Raw genomic sequence first — 25128 nt, 5'->3', positions numbered from 1 at the left:
CCCTCTCTCTCTCTGGAAGTCATGGCAAAGAGGAGCAAGAGGTGAGAGAATACGCTGGAGCATGCAGTGCCACGCAGGCCACAGTGGATGACGTCGAGTAGGAGCAGAGTGCATGGAGATCGACAAAGTGGTGCGGACGAAGTGCAAGTGGATGCACGCAGGTTGGAGTTGCGCGGAAGCAGCAGTGCTAGGCGCAAGTGCACAAGACATCAGCGGTGGCGACGGGAGGAGGAGGTTGAGCTAGAGGCCACTCAGCGCCATGCAACCAAGCTAGAGGAGTAGTACCAGCAAGCGACAACCCAAGAACCAAGCGTGTGGTGGGTTTGCACGGAGCAACGAGAGGTTGTTGCGACGGGGCTCTACGCTATCCTCAACCACCTTATCCTCCATGCCACCCCCCGCCCAAGCCGTTGAGTGCTTCAGTGACTCCGACTCCCACACCACCACCGGTGCCATCACCGGTGCCATGGCCGTTATGGCAGATGACACCTATTCTTGTTGCTTCGTGACAAAGGTGTGTGCTATGGCGCCCGTCGACATGGCCACCCACCTCAGCGGCCTCCTCCAAGTGGGTGTGCAAGTCTTGCAGCGAGCGTGGCTTCACCGTGTTACTCCTTCCCCATTTTACTATTCATGTGCGAGCGAGATAGAGAGATGGTAGACCTGACAATATGGGCTCGAGGGTATTCGATTATAAATGAATATTATAATGGGCGCAGTGTCCATGAGCTAATTTCCACATTTAGAGATTGTCTTCCGTCAAAAATCACTTTGTGCGGTGTCCAACATTAAAACCATGAAGCCATAATATCACGTAGAAAAATTTGAGGAAAAAAAAAACACTGCCTCACTCATTATCCTATTTTTTCATACCTGAGGTGCAATTGTTGCAAACAATGTAGAACTGTTGTGACCTGAATTTGTTCACTGACTATACAGAACCTCCGCTCTACGCCTATACAAATCAAGGATGCTGTTGTGGGAGAAAATATTTATGTTGTACTCCATCTGTTTCACAATGTAAGTCATTCTAGCATTTCCCACATTCATATTGATGTTAATGAATCTAGACATATATATATATATGTCTAGATTCATTAACATCAATATGAATGTGGGAAATGCTAGAATGACTTACATTGTGAAATGGAGGAAGTAGTTGCAAATGCATGCGATGGATAAAGCTGTTTGAACGTGCTAGAGGAATTTTGTAGGAAGATGTTTCTTAACTAGAGAGAATAAGAGAATAAGGTTTGCTCTAGACTTCTCAAGTGAATGTTAATAAAAGGTTTAAATTTTTTCTAAAAAAATAAAAGGTTTAAATTAAGCTCATGCTTGAAATCCTTCAAAAAGTGGAGGAAGGGAATATTTCCCTCTTTTCAGCCACTCCATTCCAAGATCATCATAAGAGAAAAAGAAACTCATAGGGCCAATAAAATTTCCACCTATGTTTTGTTAATTCCAAACTCAAAAAAGCACGCACACAAAATTGGTGACAAATACATTTGCAAACTCCTACAAAATTTGCTGTACCCATAGATTTTTTATGTTTCAAATGTAATTGGTCAGGAATTACAGACCAGATATTACAACACCATGTGCATCCAGTGTTTGATCTACTATACATGGAAGAAAAGAAATACACAATTGTTTTGAAGTAAGAAAAATTAAGCAAACATGATTATATGAATTATAACCCTAAGATATGAAACCCAGCATGTCTAGTTCTCATGGAAAGTTAATGAAGGGAACAATGTTTGAAGGATAAAATGGGACCAAGATTCACTCAAACTTAAAAACAGCACCCTTGGGTACTTATCTATCACCTTCCCTCAGCAAACTCACTGATAGAATTAGCCGACAAAACAAGTGGGAAGGTTTCCCCGTGGGATTTTGTGTTGTTTCCTGAGCTTGATGGCACACTAGATTCGGTGCCTGAAGATTGCTGCATCGATGACGTGAAGAAACTATCACTTCCGCTCTTCCTCTGCCATTGAGGCACATAGCTAGGCCACATACTCATATCCACTTCACTCATCTTGGTATCTTCAGTAAGCATGGAGACAACTTTTGACATCAGTGGGCGTTGCTCAGGCAAGCCCACGGTGCAAAGAAGAATGATGTTGATGACTCGCACAACCTCTTTTTCGTCGAATTTTGCAAGTTTAGGGTCCAACATTTCAAGAGTCTGCCTACGCTCATGTAGCCGCCAAGCCTATTAAAATCAGTTTAGTTTGATGATTTGATGTTTAACCATGGAAAAGTACTTCTCTTAATCAACTCACCCATCCAAGCAGATACTTCTTATCATCCTCGAGGCTCTCATCAAAGTTTGGCCTTCCTGCAATAATCTCCATTGCCACAACACCATAAGCGAAGACATCAGCCTTCTCTGTCAAGTGGCCCATCATGGCATACTCGGGTGCTAGATAACCACTAAAGGTAAGAAACCAAATATATGATCAATGATCATTTTTTCTGTTATAGGTCAATTAAAATAATATCATCAGGAGAGTTTCTTACAGCGTGCCAGCTACTCCTGTGCTAAGGTGAGTCATGTTGTCCTCATATGCCTAGCTAGCCCAAAGTCAGAGATTTTTGGATTGAGATCACCATCAAGCAAGACATTGCTGGTTTTGATGTCCCGGTGAACTATCCGTGTGCTGGACTCCTCATGGAGATATGCTAGGCCCCTTGCGATGCCTACGCATATGTCAAAGCGGGTACTCCAATCTAGGTTCAGTTTTGTCTTGCCTACAAGTGAACTTAAAATTTTAGGGACCTTGGAATTTGCTGATGGTGCATATTTCATCATTACAGAAGTTTAGGAAGTTGAGAGAAGCAAACCAGTAGCAAAGATAGTTTGATCAAGGCTCCCATTTTCTAGGAATTCGTAGACCAGAAGTGGTGCTTTACTCTCAATGCAACAACCATACAACTTCACAAGGTTTCGGTGTTGAACGGTGGATATAGTTGAAATTTCTGTCATGAACTCCCGTTTCCCTTGATGAGATGTTGGAGATAATTGCTTCACAGCTACCATTCTTCCATCATATAGCTTACCCTATTCATGAAAAATACCGATAACAATTCAAAATGATGAATGAAATTACGCAAATTTTGCTACATGACACTAAAAAAATATATAATTTGCTGGTAGACAACGTAAAAACGTGTCGGCTGAAAGACACCCTAAAAAACCGGTAATTTGCTGGAGGATACTTTCGGCTCAATATGATAAGAGAAATTCTATAAAAAGACAAGACTACCCTCAGGGCCAAAAGCTTTTGAGTTGAGGCTAGAGTGAATATGGAATATGATATATGCTAGCGATGTATTTGGGTGATGGCAACTTTAGAGTTGTATAGTTTCAATTTTTCACTCCAACGCCATGTTTTAAGCATGTGGCCCGAGGGGCATTCTCGTCATTTTGAAGAATTTCTCTCTTCATTTGAGCCGAATGTTCCATCTAGCAAATTACCTATTTCCTAAGGTGTCTTTAAGCCATGACACATTTTCGCGATGTCTACCTGCAAATTGCATAAATTTTAAGTTTCTAGTAGCAAAATTTGCCAAATTATTGTGTAACTGATCATGTAGAGTAACATACTAGCTACTTTACACCAATAATTACATTGAGGAATACTATAAGATAGAATCAAATTGTACTATGTCGTAACGATTGGAAATTTCTACCATGCATGGGTTACTTACACTATGTACATTCCCAATATATAAAACATGGAAGGAAGGACTATTGGACTAATAATAACTGCTTGTAAAAAGGGAATCATGTTCTTGTAGAACTATATTTATTTGGTCTTTTGTAAATCATTTTCTAGTTTAGTCAGTAAGTAAACTAAAAGGGATTTTTAAATATAAAATAGAGCTGACCTTGTAAACAAGGCCATAGCCCCCCCTTCCTAGGATGTTATCCTGGCTAAAGTTGTTGATAGCTGATTTTATTTCACCATAACTGAAGACATCTGGCCTTCCAACTACACTGAGAAGCTCTGCAAAATCCTTCACATTGTTAGGCAAAACAAGGGAATCACATAAGTCCCACTTTTTTCAAAGATAAAATAGTTATGTAATTTTAACTACCTCCCATCTCCGCCTCCATTTTTTTCCTTTTCTGTCTCCAAAGAAATGTCCCTGTGGATAAAAAGCCTAAAACTATAGTACAGACAACAACTCCAGCTACCAAAGCTATTTTACTGTTACCAGCACTGTTTTTAATAGGACCAGGATCCACCTTATTGTTGCCACCTGCAGTAGGATAAAATGAAACAAAATAGTTGTTAATTATAAGATGATCACATAGAACCAATGGCTCTTGATCAAGTTAGGTAATGAACAGTACCATAAGGAGATACACTTAATGCTGAGATTAATGGCCCGTAGGATCCCTGTCTAGGAATGCAACAAGTTCCTTTTCCAGCCCAGAAAAGGTGAATCTCCATGAAATTTTCTGTAACTCTAACAACATACTGCCTCAAAACAACAGTATAAGATTTTCCATTTGTTTGTTTCTTTATATCGAAATCCTTTTCTCTGAGTTCTCCCTGCAGTAAATTGAGAAATAGAAGGTGTGAATCCAAAAGAAAACGTGCAATATAACTGTTCCACACTATTAAAAGGTATACTTATTTTTCAAAAATAACATTCATTGGAGCTTTATAAAAAATCCACCTGAATAAATATGTCGAAAATCCTTGTTCCCAAGCTTGTCCATGTCGTGTTGTCTGGAAAGAAGATCTCTGCAAACTGAAGCTCGACGTTGTAGAATCCATTCTTGAGCCCAATGCCATAGTATCTCAATGAAGAGGATGACGTTCTGGCAGTCTGGAATAGTACACTATCAAGCGTGTTTGTAAACTGGCGTGAAGTGTATACTATGAAGCTCGCATTAGCGGCTTCCATGAATTTCCCCGTGTTGCTAATACCCCATCTTGTTGAGTTCGAAACATAGTATGATGCCTCTCCTAAATTCGTGTCGTCGGGTTCGTAATAAGATTTATCTGAGCCTATAATGGGTCTATTACCACCGGAGTCAACTGCAAATGAGGAATCTGCAATTTAACAGAAAACATAAGAGTGCAGATATTATTGTTGCGGAGATTAAGCTGGTACAGCTAATGGTGAAGAGATAAGTGCTCACCATCTGGAGAAGCAGGTAAACATGGAGTATTTCGCTGTAGGCAATTTAGACCTGATGACAAAATACTACAAGCACAAAATAGTTAGAAGAGTTCCAGAAACCATCAAAACGAGAATAATGAAGAAAAACCTAAATTTAATCAAGTTAGGGAAGAAACCTTCTGTTTGAACTATCTATCATGAAGTTGTTCCACACCAAATTCCTATAAGAGAAATACAATGCAGACACAGTAATAGTTACTTTTGTAATTTTATAGTCGCGTACAAAGGTGGACATGAATTGATTTGTTTACTTTCAAATGGACACTATAACTTAGAAAAACCTACACTTGTAAATGTATTTCCGTGCTATACCAAGAAGGGAACTTTCCAGAGAGCGTGTTGTAGGAGAAATCTCTGAAAGAAAAAAGAACCAACATATTTTTATTAGGAAAAGAAACACCATTTTTTATTTAAAATATACAAGTAAAATCATCATTTACATGTTGCACTAGATGATGCGTATACATATTGTCAGTGCAAAGCTACGAACAACAGTTCACAAATAGATGAAACGTACTAAAAAGGTAGGAAAAGACTTACAGAACTTTAAGGCTAGCACCCTTTGTGTCTGGCAAGCTCCCAGAGAGGCTGTTGTTTCCAAGAAATCTGAGTGCACAAATTTTTTAGAGAATTCAAAAACAAAAATCAAGATGTTACATGAAAAAAAAACTGATGAAGGCATTGAATTATACAAATATTTCCTTACAGGTAATAGAGTGAATTCAGATTCAAAAGGACTGAAAGTACTTTGCCAGTGACGTTGTTAAAACTCAAGTCCCTACGCCATTAATTCCAGATATACAAGGGGGGAACAGCAGAAAGTAAACACTCATTTCACTTTTAAAAAGTAGTTCCAGAATGCAAACAATTGGCGATAATACATCAACTATAGTTTAATTAAGTTCTTACAAGTAAATAAGTTCTACAAACTTTGAGAAGTCCACTGAAGCAAGGTTGTCAGATATCCTGCAATTCCTCAGTACTCTGAAAAAAAATAATGCATAGTTAAGGTCTTCCACATTTGTCAAGGCATAGCTAACCCATTAAAGACAAGTGCACAATCAGGTCACCATACAGAAGATTCAAGGATGTCATGTTTGACATAAAAGCCAATGAAGAACTCCCACTCACTAAATCGCCTATTCGCCTGCATGCACCACATAAATAGTTAATGTACTGTTGACCTTTGCACACAAGCAAAATGTATCACCAAAACTAAAGCACGATGGACTTACAAAGATACCAAATTGACAAGATTAGAAAAACTTGTAGGGATGGGACCATCAAAATTGTTTCCTTGAAGCCTCCTAAGATTGATATATAATCCGGTCAGCAATGTAAGTAAACAATACACCATTCTCTCGAAGGGTAAGTAGATAGGCCAGGGGTTAATTATCACGAACATAAAACACATCATTTTATTGCAAAGGTTCATTTGAATTCACCTACAAGAAAAAAATATATATTTGAGAAAGTATTCAACCCATAACTTACAACTCTGTCAAATCTGATAAGCTCCCAATATAATAAGGTATTCTCCCAGTGAAATCATTGTCGGATGCCCATCTGAAACCGTAAAACAAAGTTGGCACACTAAACATACCAAGATAAATGGAAAAAGTCCATATACTCTCCTCCACTTTGATTTGATTTAAAGACCACCTAACATCACAAACTTTAAAGCCAGGCATCCCTGAACTTGGCAATTCCATTCATGTATCTGCCCAAAGTGGTTTTACATTGTGGTTTCGCCTTTGTTGAAGTTTAAAACAAGCGGTTTAGAGGACGGCATGCGCTAGTCATCGTTGACAGAGAAAAGGGGATAAGCAGGAGAGAAAGGGAAGAATTTGATGTATATGTCCAATATGTATCAATGCATGCCATTTAAACAAGACAATTATGCAAAAACCACTTTAGGGGTTATATGAATGGTATTGTAAATTTCGTAGGGTTGGATACCGCTAGAAATCTTCCAATTAAAGTTTAGTGGAGTATCTGGACTTTTCCCAAATATTTTTTCGCAACTGAAGTTATGTTCACAAGATAAATTACAAGATTTTCAGTTTCCTAAGTTTGGACAAGGTTGATGGTAGCTCCCCGCTTAAACCACAACTATCGATATATCTGCAGTTGGATGATAGAAATGGTTAGGTCAATTTTAATTCAAATACATGTGCAATACAATAAAATTAGGTTAAGAAGAAAAAAGATTTTACAGTTCCTCAAGCTTGGTCAAGTTTTCTAGTACTTCAGGAAGTGGACCGACAAACTTATTTGTGCTAATGCCCCTAAAACACAAAGAGAGACACGGTGAGCAAGTAAAAAAATATGTGCGCGGGTGCGCCCCTTTTTGGAGCAATCTTTTCTATTGCTTGGCAGAGTACTCTTAAAAGCAATGAGCCTCTGATCGACAAAAAGATTGAGGTTTTCAGAAGTTCAATGTGATTATAAAATTTCAATGATGTTTACTTATTTTCTTTTTTCCACAATACAAATTAAAAGAAATAATCGCTTACAACACAATCAGATTGTTGAGGTTGCCAAGCTCCCTTGGTAAAACTCCAGTTAATGCATTGATTCCCACAGAACTTGTAGTTTTGAAAAAAAAAAAAAAGAACACAACAAGTGAATATGCTCGGAAGATACCATGTAATAGCAAGTTTTAAGTTGAAATGCTTCCTTATTAGAAACTTTAGAACTAATTCTTACAGTTGCCACAATGCCGTCATTTCTCCAATAAATGCTGGTAAAGATCCTGTCAAATAATTTTGCTGTAAATCCCTGAAAACACGGCAATTAAAAAGCAAAAATTAAGATATTTGAACTTGTATCTGCAGAATCTCTTATTGGCAGGAAGGCAGCATCATCCATTACATAAGCCTTTCATTGCAATAGCAATTGGAAGTAGCATGTTAGATACTCCCTCCGTTTCAAAATATTTGACACCGTTGACTTTTTAGCACATGTTTGACCGTTCGTCTTATTAAAAAAAATTTGTGAAATATGTAAAACTATATGTGTACATGAAAGTATATTTAACAATGAATCAAATGATATGAAAAGAATAAATAATTACTTAAATTTTTTGAATAAGACGAATGGTCAAACACGTACTTAAAAAGTCAATGGTGTCTAACATTTTGAAACGGATGGAGTATTACCAAAATGATATGATGCACAAATGCACTGATGAATAGTACCAATAGCTGGGCCTTGTTGAAGTTGGACTACATATTATTATAACTACTGAAATAAACATATATATGTACTAAAAAAGGCATATAAAAAGGTAGCAAATTCTGGTGAGAAGTTGAGCTTCCTGAAAACCAACATCTCAACCGAAATAACTAACAACGTTTATGTACTAAATTAACATGAATGCTCAGTTCTCCCGGACGACATTCCGGTTTGTACGTAGCTGCATGATTATAATAAATATTCTTTATGTGATGCACTGCATTTTTTATTTATCTCTCTAATGGCAATTGGCATACAGTGAAGATTAACTCCCATGTATAGAGTTTGTCATATTTCACCATACAAGTTTGTCAAGTAGGTCAGATTTTGCAGTTCCATTGGAATCTGACCAGCAACATCTTGTAAATTCACTTTCCTGCAACAAGAAGCAGAAGAGTAAGTTGTAGAACTGCATGTTAAAACTATTGTCCAGCATATAGCTAAATGAGACATTAGTCCACACAGAGATGCCATGCAATCAATTTGTATCATAATAAGTTGACCGAAGATTAGTCCCTGTTCAAAAGCCCAGCAGTACTTTTTGATCTTTAGTCCCGGTTGGTATCTTTAATTCCGGTTGGTAATACATTGGTGGAGAAACCATCTTTGGTCGGTCGACCAAATTCCACAATAGTCCCGGTTTCATTAAAAACCGGGTTTAAAAACGATTTTTAGTCCCGGTTAAAAAAATTTTGATCTTTAGTCCCGGTCCCGGTTGGGACTAAAGATGATTTTTAGTCCCGGTTCATCCTCTGTCAGAGGCATGTCAGGGGGCCGAGGATCTTTACTTCCGGTTGATACTACCAACCGGGACTAAATATTACCACTTTAGTCCCGGTTGGTACTACCAACCGGGAGTAAAGATCATTTAGATCTTTAGTCCCGGTTGGTAATATCAACCGGGACTAAAATTCAACATAGTATATAATCCCTATTCCTTATCCTCTCCTCCACAATCACAACCACTTCCTCACCCACAGATCGATCCTCCTCTCTTCTCCCCCCTCCCCTCTCCTCCCATTCCTCCTTCCTTCCCCTTCCCTTCCTCCTCCCTCCCCCCCTCCCCTCTCCTCCCCTTCCTCCTTCCTTCCCCTTCCCTTCCTCCTCCCTCCCCTGGAGACGGATGAGGCTGCCCCTCCTTCGTTCCCCTTCCTCCTCCCTCCCCTAGAGACGGATGAGGCCGCTGATGAGGCCGCGTCGCGCGGACGCGGTGGACGGACGGAAGCGCAGGCATGCGCCGCAGACGACCGTCTCTTTTTTTTTTGGATATTTTGTGATTCATTGTATGGATTTGAGATGTATAATCTGTGATGTATTTGATTTGTGTGTAAATTTTTTAGGATTTGTGATGTTTTAGATTTGCGTGTATAAGTAACTTTAAGATTTGTGATGTGGATTTGGGATTTGTGATGTGGATTTGAGATGTTATTTTATTTGGGATTTGGGGTTTGATCTGGGATGTGCATGCCATCCGATTCGGGAGAAAATAAAAAAGTAACAAAAAAAAAGACCATCTGGGATTGTCCCTATCCTCTCTTTAGTCTAGGTTGGTAACACCAACCAGGACTAAAGATCCCTCTCTTTAGTCCCGGTTGGTGTTATCAACCGGGACTAAAGATAGATCTTTACTCCCGGTTATTTCGTCCGGGACTAAAGATAGCGATCGTTAGTCCTGGATTCGTAGTCCCGGTTAGGAAATCGGGACTATAGGGAGGTTATAAACCGGGAGTAAAGACAGTTTCTCCACCAGTGATACCAACCGGGACTAAATATCTCTCTCCCACGTCCTTATCTACCACCGGCTTCCTCTCCCTCCACTGCACGTCTCTCTCGCCTCACTCTCTCTGTGGCTCGGAGATGATCGACACCTACCTCAACATCCTTTCCGGGAGCGGCGGGCAGCGGCAGAGCCGTCCCCTCCATCGGATCCGGCGTCCCCTCCGCTGGATCCGGCGGGAGGGGAGGCGACAGGCGGTAGGCGGAGGAAGAACAAATTGATGTTCATTTTTTTTTGAGAATTTTGTGATGTTCATTCGAGTATGAATTTGATCTGTGATGTTATCTGTGAATTTATGATGTCAAACATAGTATGTTCATTCGATCTGTTATGTCAATTTGATGTGAGTATTTGGGGATATAGGGAGCAACTTGATTTAGGAAAATCAATATGCAAGCAGCAAAATAAAAAATTATAGTCCCATCTTTAGTCCCGGATTAGGCACTTCCCCAGTAGTGTAAACCGTAAGGCGTGCTAAAAACCAACAGGTAAGCTACAGATTAACATTTGGGTTAGAGAGGGTCGTTAATTCTCACAGCTGGGTGATGTGGCAAACTTTGTTGTTGTTGTAGGTGCAGTTGCACTTGATGCCGAGGTTGACTAGATCGAGATTATTACTGCCGTCGTCGTTGATGGCAGCACCACTGCAGGGCTCACCACTGATGTTCCATGTCGGAGGCGCCTTCAGACCCCATCGCTGGAAGATGGCGTTCAGCGCGGCCACTGCATACGTCAAATATGCAAATCAAATATGCGTCGGGCGAGCGTCAATAGAAAGAACGTACCTTCGGATGGATCGGTTGTCGCTTGCTGTTGGGGCGCCTGAGCTCGTGCGGATGACAAGCAGTGCAGCAACAGCAGCAGCTGCAGCGCGAAGGCGAAGCCAAAGCATGAGGAGAGCGAATTGAACCTCCCGTGCAGCCTCATCTCGATCGATCGTCGTAGTCGTAGCTCTTCTCACTTCTCGCCAAGAGAGCCTAATAAGCCGCAAGAGTGAAGAGAGTAATACTGTAAGAGACTGCACGGGTGTCTCTGGCATAAATTAAACGGCAAGAAGGATAGGATTAATGGTGCAGGTTTACATTGACTTTGCTATTTGTGTTCATTGAACGAACACGTGCTCACCATATATTGACTGACGACGTAGTCACTCGCAGTCACATCCTATAGCCTGAAATTAATAATACAGTCAATTCATCTATCTATCTGCATATATAACTAAATATAAGAACTCCATTTTTTGAATGCAAAAAGAATCTGGAGAGGTGGTGTACTCGTCGTGTATATGAACAGTCTACATGCACGTGTGAAAGAAACATTCTAAAATAACAAAATACTACTCCCTCCTTCTCTAAATGTTTGACGCCATTGACTTTTTTAAACATGTTTGACCGTTCGTCTCATTCAAAAATTTTTGTAAAATATGTAAAACTATATGTATACGTAAAAGTATATTTAACAATAAATCAAATTATAGGAAAAGAATTAATAATTACTTAAATTTTTTTAATAAGACGAACGGTTAAACATTTTTAAAAAAGTCAACGGTTAAACATCTTAGGATGGAGGGAGTAATAGTGAAGATTATTCAACGCTAGGATGACTAACATGTTTGCATAAAAAGGAGGACTAACATGAAGAAGATAAGGACAAATTAAATATGCAAATATAGACTAGATGACTTCTTCGATCATCTAATCGGGCTGTCCAAGTTGCGAGAGCGAAATCAGCTCCGCTTGTTTTTTTTTTTCATGGTTTTAAATTTCCTGTTACAGCTTTAGCTATTTTCGGTTATAACTTTTTTAAAAAGGACTATTTACTCACTTGTATAATTTATTCCCTGTTTGAGAAAGTCAACTGCTAAATGTATTAGCCTACTATTTAAAACACTGTTTTTCTCTTGTCGGCAAGCGTGCCGCGTTCCATGAGAACAGGAAAAAAAAAAACACTTCCGTTTGCCTGTTCCTACTTGTTTGGGATGGCGAAATTCTATCCGAAAGTATGTGGGAAGTTCCGATTCAGAAAAATAAAATGAAATTTGAACAAATTTAGCTGAATTCGACGCATGGCCCGGTGCCCAGTAACTCGGTTGGCCGGTGCGCGGGGACAGAGAGGAGGGAGGAGGAAAGGAGCAGGTACCTGAAGCTGGCGGCGCCCAGGCGCCGGAGGAGAGGTTCATCCAATCATTCCGGCGAGCCTCGTCGACTTCCAAGGCGGCGCGCTCCACCGCGCCGAGATGCGAGGGAGACCCTACGGAGCGACGGCGACGGCGCCGGCCGCTTGGCGGCGGAACCGCGGGAGAGGCCAGGGAGCAGCGCCAACCGAGAGTCCGAGACGGGCGGAAGGAGAGCGCCGCCGCAAGCTGGGAGAGCCCGACGCGAGTGGCGCTCGCTGGATTCCGCCGTGGACTCATGGAGGCCAAGAAATTAGAGGAAGGGGATGGGGGTATAGGAATCGAATCGAATATTGGTGATTTTGACTGATCTTTTACTGAATTGACCTAATTTTTTTTTACAGGGATTTATTTTTCTGTGAATATAACCTTTTCTTCGACAAATGGCTACACAGACATCAAAGATCGTTTTCTAGTACCCAAAACTTTCAGATTTGTAACCATCGGATCGTTTCGAAATTTATGCAATAAGGGAAAAAATTGCTATAAAGAAATTTTCACATATATCATGTGTAAGATCTCTATGCTAACCAACCAAATCATAGTTGAATACAAGTTTTATATAAGTTATATTGTAGTTATAGTTTAGTTACAATATAATTATAGTGTAATTATAGTGTATTTACATTGTAATTACACTTCAATTATATTATATACATCTGAATGTTTTTCACTTAAAGAACTTGCGTCAGTTTTTAAATATTTGGGAAAGAAAAATGGAAGAATTAATAGCGTGTAAATGAAATTAGATCATGGTAGTATCATATTTTTAAAAACAGTCAACTTGTTTTTACACGATAAATTATCTACATTTACATTATAATTACATTGTAAAATTCAAAACTTACATTTTATTATATTTTAAGTTTCAATAATTAAATTGTATTTTGGTTTCTGATACACCATGTATTAGAATAGAGAGCAATCACATAGGAACAAAATGACAGAAAATTAAAAAATGTGATACCATATTTTTAACAAACACGATAGATAATATAGTGTACAAAGACTTGGAAAGATACTAGAAAAAAACAGTACATATAAACGGTAGCACATAGTTGATTATTTAATTATTGACATATAAGAAATATATAGGTAAAAAAAAGAATTATTGCAACTTGAAATCTCGAAAATGAGCTTAGTTAGTTTGCTAATTAATTACGATCAATTTCACTGTGGGTTATTGACCAAACTTTTGAAGCAACTTTTCCATCCATCCATCTTACTCCAGCGGGCAGCGGGCAGACCTTTTGTCCGCAGAAAAACATGGCTTGGTTCAATCTGAACGTCGTGGCCGCCGCCTCTCGCCGCCGGTGACCTCGTCGGCGGCGTCCTTGTAGGAGCCGCTCACCTGCATAAGCTGCCATTGCCTTCGCAGAGGCTGCCAACGTCGACCTCGAGCTTCTTGTCCTTGCCTTCGTCGAGGCTACCAGCGTCGACCTTGGTGATGTCGCGCTCATGCTCGCCGTCGCCGGCGGCGACGGCGGTAGACATGACGAGCGATACGGTGACGCCGCCAAAGGTCGCCATGTTTGATCCGGACGGCCGTCGCGGCTGCCGGCGACATGGCCTCCTTCAGGAACGAGAAATTTAATAGGCAAGCGATCGAGAGGCAAAAAAAAAAAATAATAAATAAATAAATCTATTTTTGGCCCACGGTTCTTCCTATTTTGGGCCAAGCCCATCTTCTTTCTCTTTTTGAGCAGGCCAAATTCAAGGGAAGAGGAGAATCCATGCATATGGGCCTCGCGGACCACAGATATATTTTCTGTTTGTTTTTGAAATTCTATTTAAAATTTATTTTCGAATTTATACGTACAGAGTTTATATATACAAATTTTACGTGTACAAAGGTTCTATATATAATAAAGTTTATATGTATATGATATCTATGTATGTATAAATTTTTTAAATTCAAATTTTCTAGGGTAAAAAAAATGAGTGAACGTAAACGCAAACGAGCCTATAAACGTGCTGAGTGGTGAGACAGAGAGCCACAAACGTGGGCTGCAACTTTTGGAAGGCAAAATTCACGCGTTACAGCCACACGTAGGTTTTCTCGTCGTTTTCCACCCGCTCGCATGCACATGCTCGATCGCCCGGAAGCAGGGGCGCCGGGCGCGAGAGCGATCGGCCGCCTATTAGGCTCACCCCTTCAGGAAGGCCTTTGATGATCACACGCTTCTTCATCTCCGGGACGCAGCAGACGTGGGCGCCGCCGGATCCATTGCCGGCGATGTCGAGCATGGCCAACGGCGCTAGCTGTCGGGAGTGTCGTCTCGCCGAGTTCCACCCAATGGGCAATGGCCAACGGAGAGGAGGACGATGAAGGCGCCTAGCTAAGCGGCACTTGCTAATTTCTTCTGGGCTTCGGTCTTCCAAAACCTAATTAATCAAGAACGCGCAGGTGCGATATATATCCGGGTTAATTGGATTCATAACACTACCATAGTATATCATTGTAGATAAATGTCATAACTATTAACGGTATCGGCTACGTGCCACTGGATTTTTCTTTCTTCGGGCGCCCTATGTGAGCAGAAAATATCGGGCGCTTTCAACCACCCATTTCCGCACCGTGACTTTTCGCCTCCCTACCTTTTCTCCTTTATATCGCTCCTCTCACTCTCCCATGCAGGTAGTTGTAGAGCAGCGGACGTGGTGGCTGCACAGCACCGCCCACGCCCCCGCGCCTACTCCGGCGACACCGCCGAACACCGCCACCTCCCCGAGTCGGCGGCCACCACCAAACGCTCCTCCTCCGCGACGGTGCTTCTCCTCTGTGACGGTGACATCGCCGAATGCCGCCACCTCCCCGAGCAAGCATCAGCTACAGCGGCGGCCACGACCACCCTCACGGCGTGGTGCCCTTGCCACCGACATCGGCAATGGAGCTCCGCGCAGCCAAGCTCCGTGCGGCGTCGACGACGGCAGCTATGCGGATGCGGTGGAACTCGGCGCAGCGTCGATGCGGATGTGGTTACTAACCACCGGAGTGGAGGAAAGAGGTAGATCTAGGTTTTCCTCTTAAATTTTTTGATGTTTCAGTCCATGTACCATGATGTTTCATCAATTAGATTAAAATGTTGTAGTGTGGTTTTCGATGGCATTCTATTTTTCTTTCTCAATGTGCTCGGATTGGTTTCACGTTTCAACACATTTGAAACCATTATTTCATACGTTGTAGCAAAATGTTTCATTACTTGATTTGATTTGTTTCAGTATTTTGAAAGATTAAAATATTTTCGATCTACTTGATGAAACATTTTTTCCTGATTAGTGAAAACAGCGCGATTTGTTGGTGCTTCCTTTTATTATGAAAGAAGAATAAAGCTCGTTAACATACATGATTACATATAAACCGTACCGTACATGATTATTTAGCAATAGAAACATATAGGTGAGAAAAATATAGTAGAATTAATACAACTCGAAGTCTCGAACATGAGACGAATTGGTGAAAGAAACAATTAAAGTTCGCTGTGGGTGATTGAGCAAACTTTTGATCAAGCAACTTTTTCCATCCATTCCATGTACTCCGGCTGGCAGAGCTTTGTCCGCAGAAACACCTTGGTTTGGTTCAATTAATCTGAACGTCGTCGCCGCCGCCGCTGCCGCCGCCGCCGCTGGCCATGGTGACCTCGTCGGCGACGTCCTTGTAGCAGCCGCTCATACACGTCGTCGTCGTCGCCGCCCCAGTCGTCTTCGTCAGCGCCGCCCCCCTCGTCGTCGTCGTCGCCAGCGCCGCCGGACATAGTCATAGCGGACGATACGGCGACGCCACCAAAGGTCACCATGTCGATCCGGACGGCCGGCGGCGACATGTCCGGGATCTCCATGTCCTGGTCCGGGACGTAGCAAACGTGGGCGCCGCCGCCGGATCCATTATTGCCGCCGGCGATGTCGAGGATGGCCTCATCGTGATCGGTTAGAAGGATTCCGTACACCGGGAACTTGCTGCCGCTACGCTTCGACTGATACGCTGTCGGGAGTGGCGTCGGCTCGCCGAGTACCACCCATCGGCCAACGGAGAGGAGGACGACGAGGCCTAGGCGGCACTTGCTTTCTTCTGGGCTTCGGTTTTCCAAAACCTAATTAATCAAGAGCGCACAGGTGCTATATTTATTGTGCGAACACTCGAAACAAGGAAAAGAAAGGGATCTATCATATGAACTTACATTTTTATCACCGAAGGGAGTATTTGTTTTATTTTTTAAAATACTAGAAAAATGCCCGTGCATTGCAACAGGTGAATGCTATTTTAATTTTATTATTGTTATACAGTTTAGCTATGGTAAAATTCATGGTGGGAATTCGCTTGGATTTTATTTTTAGATAATCATGAGGTGCAATTAGGAGTTCGTCATCTCGAGTTAGCATGTGGAGTTTTTTTAGAAGTAATTTCTTATATGACTCATTTTGTATTTCCAAAAGCAAACGAGCTTAAAAAGCGACTCATACACGGATGACATACCAAAATACCGATTTGCTACGTGTTTGTACAGGGTTTTTTTTTTGTTGAGAAAAGTCACCACAGGCGCCTCGCTGTCGACGCGTGCGTCGTCTACCACTGAAAGCACAACGCCGTTAAATCCTGGAAAATTCGCTCCCATGGGGAGTCGAATCCAGGACCTCAGGTGCTACTGAGGCTCTTGTAACCACTAGGCTACATGCCCTTTTGCTACAGGTGTTTGTATAGGGTTTAATATATTTGTTAGGCTACTTTTGTCTTGGGGGTGGGGGGATTTGAACAAAAAAATTGAAAGAATCAAACTTTTTGGGCTAAATAATTTCCTATTGGAGGGGTACGAATGACCCAAAATTTTAAAAATTCATTTCTTCCTAGTTCCATAGCGGTGTGGTTTAAAATTGAGTCAATATATAAGTCTATACCACACATTTCTAAGGTGGGTTCCACCTTCACTTTGCCATAAAAGTTTTGGCAAAGTGTGCCCCCATGTTTAAATCACACATTTCTATGGAATGCTACCTTCACTTTGCCACAAAAGTTTTGGTTAAATGTGGCATGCCATGTATTGTGTGATAAATAAACAATTAATTAGGCACACTTCTGGCAAGTTGTGATACAAAATAACTCAAGACAAGTGGGTCCAGTTCTTTAGTAGTGTGATACAATAACGTTGTTGTGGCATGTAACCAAACAACCCCTTCCTCCCTCTCATCTTTGTGGCGGGAACTCTGTGAGGGAAGGTGAGGTTACTTGGTGCGGAGGTTTTTCAAGACATGGGTCTACAAGCAACATATGGGTCTACAAGCAACATATGATTATTTCTCATGGTACGATTCTAACATTAAAAGTGTCTAACTAGACAGGATATTGTTGTAGAATGACAAAGCGGATTTGATCGAAGTATCTAGTTTTATAAGTGAAATTTTAGAATTCAAATTTGTCCCAAATAAGTGTAACTCTATAGTACTAGTTGTCACTTCAATCTTATCTCATTCAAATTCCTCCCCATCTTGCCCCCAACTACTCTCTCACTCTCGTATCACCTACCATTTAAGAAGGGGTATATATGTCATTTGATTTTACTCTTAAACCTCTAAAACAACAGTTGTTTTGGGACGGATGTAGCAGTCTCAATAGATAAATTAACAGAGAGATCGAGTAGAGTACCTCACAAGCCGCCTCCAGCTCTATCCCCAAAGTAATTTGTGCTACCGTCAATGTATTATCAATCATTTTCTCTATATTACTGCAGCTGGCCTTCTCTACCAAGCTCTCGTAACGCCCACCAACACCCTTCCAACAGAGACGATCATCCTGGCGAAGGCATTTGACCATCGACGCCATGGCCTCTCTGATCATCCTGCCCAGCTGCACACCACCAGCAGGCTCGTCTCTAGATCGACGCGGCACACCCAAGTTAGGGACGACGACGAGATCGACGCGGCGGCGCGGCGCCGTGGCGCCGGATAGCAGCACGGCCAAATCGCTGCAGTCGTCGGACCCGTCGGCCTTTGGGACTGCGTTGCTCCACCGGAATGTTTCGATCACCACCCTCTTCTCATGGCTCTGTTCAAAAGAACGATGATATATAATTGTAGAGTAAATTGTACCCACGGTAAAAATAACTTGATAGGTGGGTGCGATGTAGTGTAAGAACTTGAGAATTGAACATCCGAGTACAACAACTTGATAAGTGGGTGCGTTCTAGTACAAAGACTTAACAATTTAGTATTTGGTGTATCATCTTGGCTAAGCATATGCTATGTGAGTTTTTTTCATGATGTCAATATGCCAATACAGCAGTAATCCTACAGATATTACCTTATAATATTAAATTTAAAAATTATATTGTACATACAATTTACATCCAATTACCTTTAAGATTTTTTTTTGTTTTCTTTACCTTCTCAAATATCAACCAAAATATAATAATTTTTACATCTAGTTTATTGACTTTCAATTATTAGTTATTAGGATAAAAATATAAATATGTTTATACAAATCCATGCTAGGATACTGTTAAGTACTTAAAAATTTGAATTTATATAAAAAAATGCTCTTAATAATTAAGTTGTCACATAACTTCTTAATTTATTATATCAAAACCGTACCTACCTTGCAAGTTGTTCCATTTATATGATCACTTATAAAATTCTTATACTAAATTACAAATTCCTGCCAAGTTATTGTACTAGAACGCTTATTTTTTAAGTTATTGCACCAAATTGCACCCACCTGTCAAGTTGTTGCACCGTGGGTGCAATTATTTACTCTATAATTTTAATTGAAATGGGGGAACTGTGTCACAGGCAGAAGGCCGTATCCTTTTTTTGGAATATATAAATAGTTTGCAATCATATTTAAATGAACTTTTTTTAGGTAATAAAAAATAACATAGTTTAAATAACACGCAGCATTAATGAAGGCAACGGCGATATACTGGTAAAATGAATAAACTGCACACTAAATCCAGCTTAATTTTAGGGATCTACATTATAAGGGCTGGTGTCAGGTGACACCAACGACTTTCAGCAAAAACTATAGCAAAACTGCTTATCCATATATTATAACACCATGATCTAACCATAATTAGCATACCGCTTAACCTCCAAAAAAATATGTTGTGGTGGCCAAGGTGGCAACAAGCTCAGTATCCCCAGCCATGCCAACCTTTGTCCTCAAATAATTCAAATCCTATCTATGTTCCCCATTGTTTGGCATATTCATATGCTTATCAACCAAAATTTGAATTTTCAACGTTAAATTTAAAGCTGATTTTGAGGTTTTTTATCGAATTTTATTTTTTAGCCTTTGCTTTTAGATCACTAAGAACACATATATAAAAGTTTTATTCACAAATTACACCGATAGACACGTTATGATACCAACGAATTGATTTTCTGGATCCGCCATTGTTTTCGGAGAATGTATAGATATGCAGCCGCAATTTTTTGGTACTTGGCATGCAATCTTAGTATAGATACGCAGCTACAATTTTTTGTTACTGAGAGATTATAATACTTGAAGTGACTGAAAACGAGTATATATAATCTACACGATAATTCATGCATCAACTTTTGTCGATCGACAGCATATAGCTTGTCATATATAACATATATGTACATAATTAGGCACAAAATAAGAGTTGGGCGGATCACCTGCTTAGCCATCCTATTTTGTCGGCCGATCGACGGATCGAGCTCGTAGTTTTGTCAGAATCGTAGAAATCAAAACAAAATTAAGAGAGATCAGTGTGTTTGTGTTCTTTGTATGTGAGCAAGTGCGCACTTGCAATGGTTAGATCTGCACTTAACTTGCCTGCATGGAAAGATCATTTATAGGGATCGATCGATCTAGCTCCACCCGACTTCGAGAGAGGTTAGCTACGTATGAAAACAAGTATATTATTATACTGCAATTTGATTGTCCACTTGACTTGCTATTTGCATTGACCCAACTCTCTCTATATATACATGCTCGCTGATACCTTGGTTTGATTTTTTTTTTTTTGGTTCCAGCTGGTTACAAGAAATCAGCTAGAGATCCCTTTGTTATTATGGATTAAATTAAAATTGATCTAACGCTGTATGGAGCACGTTTTGCTCTCGTTAGTAAAGAGTAAAATTAACAGAGACGACATGCACGCATTTAGCCCCACATGATAGAAATTAAAATCTGAAATCGGTTTATATTGAGATGTTGGACATGCCTTTCAAGTCTAATTAAATGCAGATATAAATATTAGGCTTTGATTATTTGAGCTACAGTTGACAAGAGATAGAAAAATAAACAATGTAATTAATTAAAATAATTTGTGATAAAACATTTATCTATATTATTAGTGGTTTAAAAACGAAGGCTGAAAAACAAACCACGATATGATGAAACAAAATCCCAAAATCTCTTAAAATTAAGTTCTAAAATTTAAATTTTGATCGTGGTTGCAACGAGTAGATATTGGGTTCTCACATTTTGTACATTTTTCTTACTATCATACTTTGTATTTATTTATCAGACATTGACTAATCAAAGTTTGTCCGTTGCTTAGTTTAAATAATAGAGAGAGGATGAATATATATTAAATTAATATTCATTGCAAATAAAAAAGAATATTATATTTTAGTAAATTGTAGTTGAGGTTACATTTCATTATCAAAGTTTTAGTTTGGACTACCTCTTTACCTAACTTTTTTACTTTGGAATATGTAATTTTAGCTTTGTGTTGGACCACCCTAACTCTATTATCCATCCACATCTAGCTCATCCAATGTTAAAAGATGTGGCCTACATACAACATTGAGAGTTCGTTGGCGTGCAAGAGTAGGTACAATCGAGGTCGTTGATATAATTGAAAGGAGAGTTAGACGTGGTCTGGAGTGAAAAAAAAGTAAAAATTGTCTAGTCTGGAGTAAAAAAAAATATTGGTTAAAAGGTTGTTCAAAGTGAAACTTTAAACCAAAATGATTCAAACTACAATTTACTCTTATATTTTACACAAATTATTATTAGTCCCTTTCTGACAAGCAAATGCAAAGTGAAGGAATATAAGTGAATTTATATAAACCTGCTAGGAGTTGTTTGAATCTCTGAATCTGCGGAAACTATATATTAATTTGTTAAATAGATCTTCGAGCCTAAAACCCTAAAATTTTGCTTTAGTTACATAATAAATTTATGGATATATGTAGTTTTGTGAGGAACCATTTTTTATAGGATTTAATCAAAATTTTATTTTGTTAGTCTCTTAAATGTAGTGATTTGGTAAGATCACCAAACGACCTCTAGTTTGTGTACAGTGTATCTGAACAAAATTTCCATTTTTTTTTTGCATCTGCATTAACCATATATTAATTAGGATATCAAATTTAGAGGAGCCTCCATGTGGGTTATATACAATGCACGTTAAGGCGGCAACTAAAACAAATTATGCAAGTATGTACACAATTATTCGCTTCAGCTAGCGTGCAAGTAGACGCTTAATTTGTACGGGTGCAAAGAGTTTATAAGAAAATTAAAACCGGCTCATTTGCCCTGTCTGAAACCGACGTCGATGATCCTTCCCCAGTTTCCCGCTGGCCGTGTATGTCGATAGCAGCGCTGACAATTTATTTATAATTTGCAGAGCTTGACGAAAACACTTAGTAAATGTTTCCATGCATGCATGAATTAACTGAAGAATCTCACAACATCCATGGCTGTCATGCATGCATGTGTTGTTCATATCTATGTGTAAGGCCTCCGATCCGCATCACAAGTCACATGGCTAACATGTATGTTGATGATCAGTGGACGACCAGTTCAATTTCAACGCCAGGTAATGGTTTTTGTTTTGTTTTCTGAAAAGATCTCATTTTGCAAGCATTATATTTGGATCATTGCAAATATACATATATTACCATTACTAATTTCTAGTACTTTTAAGCAAAAGATAGTTAACTAGATTGAGATTGTGAGTGTTTGCGTTGTTCTGTGTAATTCTAAAAAAAATAATATATTATTGATCGGAGGTAGTATTAAGGACATAATTATATTCATATATATTTTTAGGACACTAAATTGGTGTCATTTATAGTGATACCTCTACCAGTTACAATAAAATCTTTATGGTCGAAAATGACATGTTCAAACGACCTTTAGGATTCCTAATTTTGTCGGTTTGTTAAAGTGTGTTGTTATGACATTTACTTCGAAAAATACCGGTCTAACATACCAAAGAGCAATACATTTTACCTTTCATGATTTATTAGGTTTAATCATATAAATGTATATTGCCATTAAATCGAATGTCATGTATAATCACTTAGGATTTGTTTGGTAGATAGATGGGGCTGGATGGGAGATAGCCAATGATTTTTTGGTGTGTTTGGTTCATGGGCAAGCAAGGGATAGAATGGCCACCAAGGAAATATTCCATCAATGCGTTGGATAAGTGTACCCAACCAAATCATTTGGATGAAGCCATCCTCGTTTTACTCTACATGATGTGGCCTTTTCTGATTGGCCGTGTTGGGTTTTCTGTTTGTAAGTTTCAATATTTTTTCTCCTAAACCATTTATCTAATTTGTAATCCGATTACATCATTATATTTATTTTAATTAAATCTTCGAAACAATATCTTAGATAATTATATTTGATAAAAAATATATATATGACAAGTGAGCCCACGGTTTATTCCCTCCATGTTACATCCCTTCAACCAAATAAGAAATTGGATCATCCCTTCCATATAAACCAAACAATAAAAATGAATTGCCATATTCAACGAAAAGTGGATGGCCATATGATCATGAACCAATGACATCCACTCAATTCTGCTTTTGAAAGAATGCGTTGGTATAGTTTAAAGATAAATCCACTCAAGTGTGGTTTCATTTTATCGACATTGAAGTTCTTAAGATTCATGGTCTAGGTGTTGAAATCGGTCCTGGAAAGAAAGAAAGGATTAGACAATTTAAAGCGCCGACATCCAAAAAAATAGGTTCAAGGATTGCTAGGGAAGGCAAATAATTTAAGAAGATTCATATTTAACTTGATGTTTAATTTTGTCCATATACTTCGGTTGAAAAAAGAAGCCAATTTTAATTGGAGAGCAGATGCACTTAATGAGATCAAAAGTTACTCATCAATCATTCTCATTCAAAGGGTGCCACAAAAGTTTCAGGGAGAGAGTATTCTCATTCATTCACTCTCTCATCTGTAAAATAGTGGGCTTCCTCTCCTTGCCAGTAAAACATCTCAAATCTGGTAGAGGCGCCAATAGTGTCTCTAAATTTTGAGACAGTTCTTTGGGTAGGCGCTTCGACGACGCTCATCTAAAACATCTGCAGTTCCTAAAAACGATGGAGATTGTCTCCCTACTGCAATTAAAACGTCTCTCCCTCCAAGAGTACTTCTATTGTATAACCATAGTTACTAACTTATTTAATGATGGCCTATTAATAATAACCTGGCATGGGTCCTCATCGCCGTGCGGTTCGCGGGGTTTCTTATTAAAGCATGCGAGTATGTGACTATGCAGGAGAGGAGGTTACACGCCGTGGAAAGAAAGAAAGGGCTTTATCCACTAGACGGTGTCAACTGTTAACAGCAGCCTAAGAGCAAGTTCCAACTACTAGTTTCAATTTATCTATAGTCAATTTAATAGCTTATTCATACAATAGTTACATTCTATACTATTAATATCTGGTCCCACCTGTTATAAACACAATGCGTCTTGGAGTCCGTGCTACAGCTGGCTACAAATCTGTAGCCCGCTGCTCTTCTCTCTCCTCATTTATCTGCTTAAAATATGTTTGCAGCTGGCTTATAGCCTGCTATTGTACCTGCTCTAATGGTGCGTTCAGACCTCTAGCCAGAAAAAGAGTTTGCAAATGATATGTACCTATAAGATAAATTAATGTAAGCAAGGTATACCTTTTTTTTTTTTTTTGAAAAGCAAACCTAAGGCCTAGTTCGGTAGAGCACAAAGCCGAACATAAAACGAGATCTGAAAAATAGATTTGTTTGATTATTCAAAAAAAAACTTTTATATAAAAAGTTTTTGAACCAAATAAACTGTTTAATAGTTTGAAGTGTGCTCATAGAAAATAGAAAATAAGATTACTGCCCAGCTCTTAAGCCCTCCTGAACGCATCCTTCTTAGAGGGGGCACAAGCTACCTCTTCGTAAAACTGGCGATGGAGCAGCCTCCAGCCCAGCAGGAGCAGGCAAGCTGCCAGCATCGAGTTGAGAATTTGACAGCCGGCCAGCGATGGCAGATGTAGGATCGTAAAGGGCCTTTCCCATCTCAAAAGCTAGCCATTGAGGTGAGGGGCTCCCCCACTTATATATTAGGTCATTTGTCTTTCCACAACCAATGTGGGACTATTCAATAACCTCTCCCTTCACACATAGGTGTCCCTCAGCACCTTCACCGTCCCTTCACTGTATCCAGGCCCCACCGGCCCACGGTCCATCAGGTATACGGGCCCCGCAGGCACCCACGGTCCTTCACACGCTGTGTCCGTCGGACCAGAGTTGTTAACCTAGCCAGGCTTTGATACCAATTGTAGGATCGTAAAGGACCTTTCCCACCCCAAAAGCTAGCCATTGAGGTGAGGTGCTCCCCCACTTATATCTTAGGTCCTTTGCCCTTCCATAATCAATGTGGGACTATTCAACAGCAGAGACTGCGGCACATTAGGGCGGGGGGTCCCTAGTTGGCACGTGCGCACTCCTGGTGTACGTTTTTTCGCACTAAAGGTAGTTAAACTAATCTATTAGTCTTAG

General features: G+C 39.8%; 1 pseudogene; it reads right to left on the bottom strand.

Moving 5' to 3' along the window:
- Positions 1-1504: 1504 nt before the first annotated feature.
- LOC127782244 (probable LRR receptor-like serine/threonine-protein kinase At1g56140) lies at positions 1505-12656 on the bottom strand (annotated as a pseudogene).
- Between the last annotated feature and the right edge of the window lie 12472 nt (positions 12657-25128).

Source organism: Oryza glaberrima, chromosome 8, assembly GCF_000147395.1.
Source record: "Oryza glaberrima chromosome 8, OglaRS2, whole genome shotgun sequence".
Lineage (NCBI taxonomy): Eukaryota > Viridiplantae > Streptophyta > Magnoliopsida > Poales > Poaceae > Oryza > Oryza glaberrima.
Note: the sequence above shows the minus strand (reverse complement) of the source record. Positions and strands in the feature narration are given on the sequence as shown.